The sequence below is a fragment of the Portunus trituberculatus genome, chromosome 47 (assembly GCF_017591435.1).
Source record: "Portunus trituberculatus isolate SZX2019 chromosome 47, ASM1759143v1, whole genome shotgun sequence".
NCBI lineage: Eukaryota > Metazoa > Arthropoda > Malacostraca > Decapoda > Portunidae > Portunus > Portunus trituberculatus.
Window position 1 is genome coordinate 37467946 of NC_059301.1, and position 7279 is coordinate 37475224.

Here is a 7279-nt window from a genome sequence, read left to right on the forward strand (position 1 = left end):
GATGATGATGATGATGATGATGATGATGATGATGATGATGATGATGATGATGATGATAATGATAATAATAATAATAATAATAACAAAACAACAACGACGATGGCGACGACGACGACAAGAACAACAACAACAAATAAAAGGCGAAATCAATAGCCTAATATGTCTCTGGCTGATAAGATAAAATGTCCTTTCAATACGACGTCATTCATCTGACGCCCTTAACCCATTCAGTACTATGACGTGTTTCCATATTCATCCTGCTTACTATTTGGTAATTCTATACGCCTTCAGAAACCTATGTGGGGATTGAAATAGTGAAGACTGTGGCCATTAATCTTCTGACCTCCATGGACCCTCTCTAATATAAATAAAATCGTTAAACCCAAGGTAAAAATGTGTCCCAGTACTGAAGGGGTTAACGAGCCTCGTTTCGCCATTTAAACATCCGCCTGACCCGCCACAAGCACCCGCACTTGCTACCACAAAGATTCCTCTTTTGCCGTCATCCTAAGCTCTTGATGCAGCTTATCCTGTGCCTCAAGCCTCATGAGAAAAGCAGTGCAACGTCAGCCACGTTGCCATGCCCTCACCTTTACATCTACACCTTCGTCTACCCGTCACTGGGGAACGCAAGTGCTAGTATTCATACCCCACAATTACGTGTTATTATAATCATAGACTAAAATAGAAAATTGCATAGAAAATGTCAAGAGTTAAGCGAGTGTACGAACACGGATACGTGTACACACACACACACACACACACACACACACACACACACACACACATACACACACACGAACGTACATAGACACCTGCAGGGCAGACTGGTGGCCACGCAGTCTCGCCTGACTGAAACCAGCTCTCCGTTGTCGACTTTCATTGAAATAATTTCGGAGTTTGTTTTCTTTTATTTGACATTATCAGTTGTCTCTGGAATATTTATCACTAAAGATAGATTTAATAATTGTGAATCATATCAAAAAACATCAAATCATCTCACTCAAGGCTCAAAGTGTATGAAAACGAAAGAATAATTTTCTAAAGGAACGAGGTGGCTACCCAAAGCACCTCCCCGCACCTTCATTGTAACATTCCAACTCGTCTGGTCTGGTCGGCTTGTGACGTGGGCACAGAGAGAGAGAGAGAGAGAGAGAGAGAGAGAGAGAGAGAGAGAGAGAGAGAGAGAGAGAGAGAGAGAGAGTGGTGAACGGAAGAAGAAAGGAAAGGAATATAATCCTTGTAAGGGATGGTGTAGACTGAGTAATTATGCCGATGGAAGCACATAAAATGCGCATGGGTGAAAAAGACAAAACACAGTAAAATTCGTAAATAACAAGTGCAAGAGCTTGTTTAAAGTGTATGGTAATTCTCCAGGGCATATATGGTCGACCTGATCGTCACGGCCCACAAACAACAACAACAACAACAAGTGTATGGTAAAACGCTTTTTTACGTTCCAATGGCAAAATTATGAAACAAGATGAGGGAGCCAAGCGCAGCGGGCTGGTGAAAACGCAATTGGTGACCTGTAGCTGGTTGGGTGAAGGGGCACTTGAGGGGTAGCTTGGTGGAAGGGTTATGAAGAGAGGAATAAATAAATAAATAAATATATATATATATATATATATATATATATATATATATATATATATATATATATATATATATATATATATATAGAGAGAGAGAGAGAGAGAGAGAGAGAGAGAGAGAGAGAGAGAGAGAGAGAGAGAGAGAGAGAGAGAGAGAGAGAGAGAGAGAGAGAGTACTTTACCTAGTTGTATTTACCTAGTTTTATAGGGCCTGGGCTTTACGCTCGTGTGGCCCCGTCTCCATATCTACACTTATCCATTTTTTTCTTTAAAGCTGTGTGTGTGTGTGTGTGTGTGTGTGTGTGTGTGTGTGTGTGTGTGTATTTACCTAATTGTATTTACCTAATTGTAACATACGGGAAAAGAGCTATGCTCGTGTTGTCCCGTCTCCATATCTATTAATGTCCAGCTTTTTCTTAAAATCATGAATATTCCTTGCGTTGACCACTTCCACGTCTAAACTATTCCATGCTTCCACCCTTCTATGAGGAAGCTATATTTTTCACATCTCTCCTATAAGTGGCCATTTTAGTTTTTTCCCATGCCCTCTCGACATTCTTCCATTCCACATACACAGATCTTCCCTATCCATTTTTCCATGCCAATCATCACTCTGTATATTGCTATCAGGTCTCCCCTTTCTCTTCTGTTTTCCAGGGTTGGAAGTTGCATTCTTTTCAGTCTGTCTTCATAAGTCAAATCTCTTAAGTCAGGCACCATTTTCGTTGCAGCCCTCTGTACTTTCTCTAGTTTCCTTATGTGTTTCTTTAAGTTCGGAGCCCACTGTATTGTTGCATATTCAAGCCTCGGTCTTATCATTGCAGTAATTATTTTCTTCATCATTTCTTCATCTAGATATACGAACGCCACTCTTATGTTCCTCAATAAGTTCAATACTTCTCCAATTATTTTGTTTATATGTCTCTCTGGCGATAGGTCATTGGTAATTGTCACCCCAAGGTCTTTTTCTTCATGACTGGTTTTATGTCTTCATTTCCTATCTTGTACATACTCCTGATTCTTCTTTCACTCTTGCCAAACTCTATTTTCTTGCATTTTGTCGTGTTGAACTCCATTTGCCATGTACAGCTCCATTTCCATATTCTGTCCAAGTCTTCCTGGAGTAGTTCGCAATCTTTGTCACATCTCACTTTTCGTAACAATTTTGCATCGTCTGCAAATAGGCTCACATAACTGGACACCCCATCCACCATGTCATTTATGTAGACTGCGAACATTACTGGTGCCAACACTGATCCCTGTGGAACTCCACTCTCCACCAATCCCCATTCTGATGGTCTGTCCTTAATTATTGTTCTCATTTCTCTTCCTACCAAAAGTCTTCCATCCATTTTAGTAAACTGCCATGCACTCCTCCTACCATTTCAAGTTTCCAGATCAGTCTCTGGTGTGGTACCTTATCAAAGGCCTTTTTTAAATCCAGATATATTCCATCAGCCCAACCATCTCTTTCCTGTATTACATCTATCACCCTCGAATAGTAACATATCAGGTTTGTCGTGCATGAACGCCCTTTCCTAAAACCAAATTGACACTCACAAAGTATGTCATTTTTCTCCAAGAAGTCTGTCCATCTAGTCTTCACCACCCTCTCACACATCTTAGCTACCACACTTGTAAGTGACACTGGTCTATAGTTCAATGGGTCTCTCTTGTTACCTGATTTATAGATTGGGACAATGTTAGCTCTTTTCCAGTCTTGGGGCACTACACCTTCCCTTAATGAGGCATCAATTACTTCACAAACTTTTTCTGCCAATTGCTCCTGCATTCTCTTAAAATCCATCCTGATACCCCATCAGGTCCCACAGCTTTTCTCACTTCTAAACTCCCCATCATGTTCTTGATCTCCTCCACCGTTACTTGAAACTCCTTCATAATCCCTTTCTGTTCCATTACCAGTGGTTTGTCAAAAGCAGTCTCCTTTGTGAATACCTTCCGAAAGCATCCATTCATAGCCTCTGCCATTTCCTGGGATCTTCACTGTATACTCCATTTACTTCTAAACTTTCAATACTTTCTCTATTTTTGATGTTGTTGTTCACATGTCTGTAAAAAAGCCTTGGTTGGTCTTTACATTTATCAATTATATCCTTTTCTTGTTTCTTTCTTTCTTCTCTTCTAATCAACACATATTCATTTCTTGCTCTTTTGTAACTTTCCCACTGCTTAATCCGTCTTTTCCTTCTCCACCTCTTCCATGCATCCTCTTTTCTTGTTCTAGCCTTTTCACATCTATCGTTAAACCAGTCCTGCTTTCCAACTTCTCTATGTTGTCTTATTGGTACAAATTTTTCTCACCTTCTTTGTATATTTTTATAAATTCCTTCCACTTTTCATTTGCTCCTTAGCACTCTTGAATTTCATCCAATTTGTCTCTTGAAAGAATTTCTTTAGGTTTCCAAAATCTGTCTTGGCATAATTCCATCTTCCCACTTTATATTCTTCATTTCTTCTAGATTTCTCTTCGTCTATCACCTTGAACTCCAAAACTGCATGATCACTCTTTGCTAAAGGGCACTCCACCCTCATCTCCTCAATGACCATTGGCTCTGTACTAAAGACCAAGTCCAGTCTTGACGATGCTCCCTCTCCTCCAAACCTAGTATCTTCTTTGACCCACTGAGTTAACACATTTTCCATTGCCAGTGTCAATAGTGTATTTCCCCATGTTGTCTCTGATCCTTCCATTGACCAGTCCTCCCAACACACCTCTTTACAATTAAAATCTCCCATCATTATAGTTCGTTCACAGCCACCCAACATTTCTTCCAGACATGTTCCTGTATCACTTATCATTTCTTCATATTCCTGTACTGACCATGCATTTGTCTTAGGTGGTACGTACACCACTATGTAGTGCCTCTTTTTCCTTCATTAGTTTCTGCTCTGATCTTTAGCACTTCTGCCTTTCCCATACCTTTTTTCACTTGATCCACCTTTATATCTTTTTTAACCAGCAACATCACTCCTCCTCCCATCTTACCTACTCTATTTCTTTTCCAAACGTTATATTTCCCTTCTCCAACCTTCATCAGGTCTTCTCCCTCTCTCAGTTTTGTTTCAGTAAGACCCACAATATCTGGGTTCTTGTCCCTCAAGTAATCGTTGAGTTCTAAAATCCCCGATATCACTCCATTTATCGTGTGTGTGTGTGTGTGTGTGATTCACCACGGTCGTCTACTGGTCACCCAGCCAGCCTGGTGTCACACTAGCACTTTTCCCGTCGATTAATGCGATTTCCGTCGATTTTTCAACGTTCCGCATGAACTTACGCATGAATTTGTCAGACGATAATCTTTCCTCTCAAATTTTCCGCCTTTTTACATACCAAGACCAAGACCACAAGCCTTGCCGCGTCTCCTCAACCTGCTTCTACGTGCATTGGTTCTAACCATGAACGCATCCATGCATGCTTTTTTGGCTTGTTTAGCTCGTCTAAGTTTCGTAATACACAGTATTACGTTCAGAGCAGCGTATCTTTGCCGCAGCGTGGCCTCCATGTTTGTGTTTACATTGTGTTGGCGGGAAGTGACGACGGACGGAAAAAGTGCTAGTGTGACACCGCCTTTACGGAGCGAGCTCAGAGCTCATAGACCGATCTTTGGATAAGACTGAGACCACACCACACTCTACACACCAGGAAAGCGAGGCCACAACCCCTGGAGTTACATCCCGTATCTACTTGCTGCTACTTGACGGAAAGTGAGGACGAAACACCGTTTGTGTGTGAAATGCCGCAGCCAAAATATTGTCGATTTTCTGAAAAACGACGGAAAAAGTGCTAGTGTGACACCGCCTTTACAGAGCGAGCTCAGAGCTCAAAGACCGATCTTCGGATAAGACTGAGACCACACCACACTCTACACACCGCGAAAGCGAGGCCACAACCCCTGGAGTTACATCCCGTACCTACTTACTGCTAGGTGAACAGGGGTTACACATTAAGAGGCTTGCCAATTTGCATCGCCGCGCCCGGGACTCGAATTCAAACCTCGGTTGTGAGCCGAGTATGCTACCCACTACACTACACGGTGTATTTTCACTGTTTGATCTGCTGCAGTCTCTGACGAGACAGCCAGACGTTACCCTACGGAACGAGCTCAGAGCTCATTATTTCCGATCTTCGGATAGGCCTGAGACCAGGCACACACCACACACCGGGACAACAAGGTCACAACTCCTCGATTTACATCCCGTACCTATTCACTGCTAGGTGAACAGGGGCTACACGTGAAAGGAAACACACCCAAATATCTCCACCCGGCCGGGGAATCGAACCCGGGTCCTCTGGCTTGTGAAGCCAGCGCTCTAACCACTGAGCTACCGTGTGTGTGTGTGTGTGTGTGTGTGTGTGTGTGTGTGTTTGTCCACGTTGAATTCCATCTCCCATTTTATACTCCATTTCCAGATCTTGTTTAAGTCTTCCTGCAGTATTTCACGATCGTCTTTTTGCTTTATAACTCTGCACAGTTTCGCATCGTCAGCAAACATATTTATGTAGCTGTGTGTGTGTGTGTGTGTGTGTGTGTTTCACTACTGTTTGATCTGCTGCAGTCTCTGACAAGACAGCCAGACGTTACCCTACGGAACGAGCTCAGAGTTCATTATTTCCGATCTTCGGATAGGCCTGAGATCAGGCACACACCACACACCGGGACAACAAGGTCACAACTCCTCGATTTACATCCCGTACCTACTCACTGCTAGGTGAACAGGAGCTACACGTGAAAGGAGACACACCCAAATATCTCCACCCGGCCGGGGAATAGAACCCCGGTCCTCTGGCTTGTGAAGCCAGCGCTCTAACCACTGAGCTACCGGGTGTGTGTGTGTGTGTTTCACCACGGTTGCCTTCTCGTCACCCAGCCAACCTTCCCCATTACGGACCGAGCTAAGAGCTCATAGACCGATCTTCGGGTAGGACTGAGACCACAACACATTCTGCACACCAGGAAAGCGAGGCCATAAACCCCTCGAGTTACATCCTGTTCCTACTTGCTGCTAGGTGAACAGGAGCTTCACATTAAGACGCTTGCCCATTTGCCACGTCGCGCCCGGGACTCGAACCCGAGCCTTCTCAGCTGTGAGTCGAATGTGCTAACAACTACACTACGCGTTGTGTTTATGTTATTCACCACGGTCGTCTGCTGGTTGCCCAGCCAGCCTTCTCCCTACGGAAAGAGCTCAGAGCTCGTAGTGACCGATCTTCGGGTAGGACTGAGACCAAATCACACACAACACACCGGGAAAGTGAGACCACAACCCCTCGAGTTACATCTTGCACCTATTTACTTCTAGGTGAACAGGCCTACACATTAAGAGGCTTGCCCATTTGCCTCGTCGCTTCCCGGGACTCGAACCCTGGCCCTCTCGATTGTGAGTCGAGCGTGCTAACCAGTGTGTGTGTGTGTGTGTATTTACCTAGTTGTAGTTTTACAGGGCCTTGGCTTTATGCTCGTGTGGGCCCGTCTCCATATCTACACTTATCCAATTTCTCTTTAATTAAAACTATGCACACTCGTTGCTGACACCACTTCCTCACTCAAACTGTTCCAAGTCTCAACACACCTTTGCGGGAAACTATATTTTTTAATATCTCTCAGACATCTTCCCCTCAGTTTCTTACTATGCGATCTTGTGCTTCTAATGTCATATTCTTC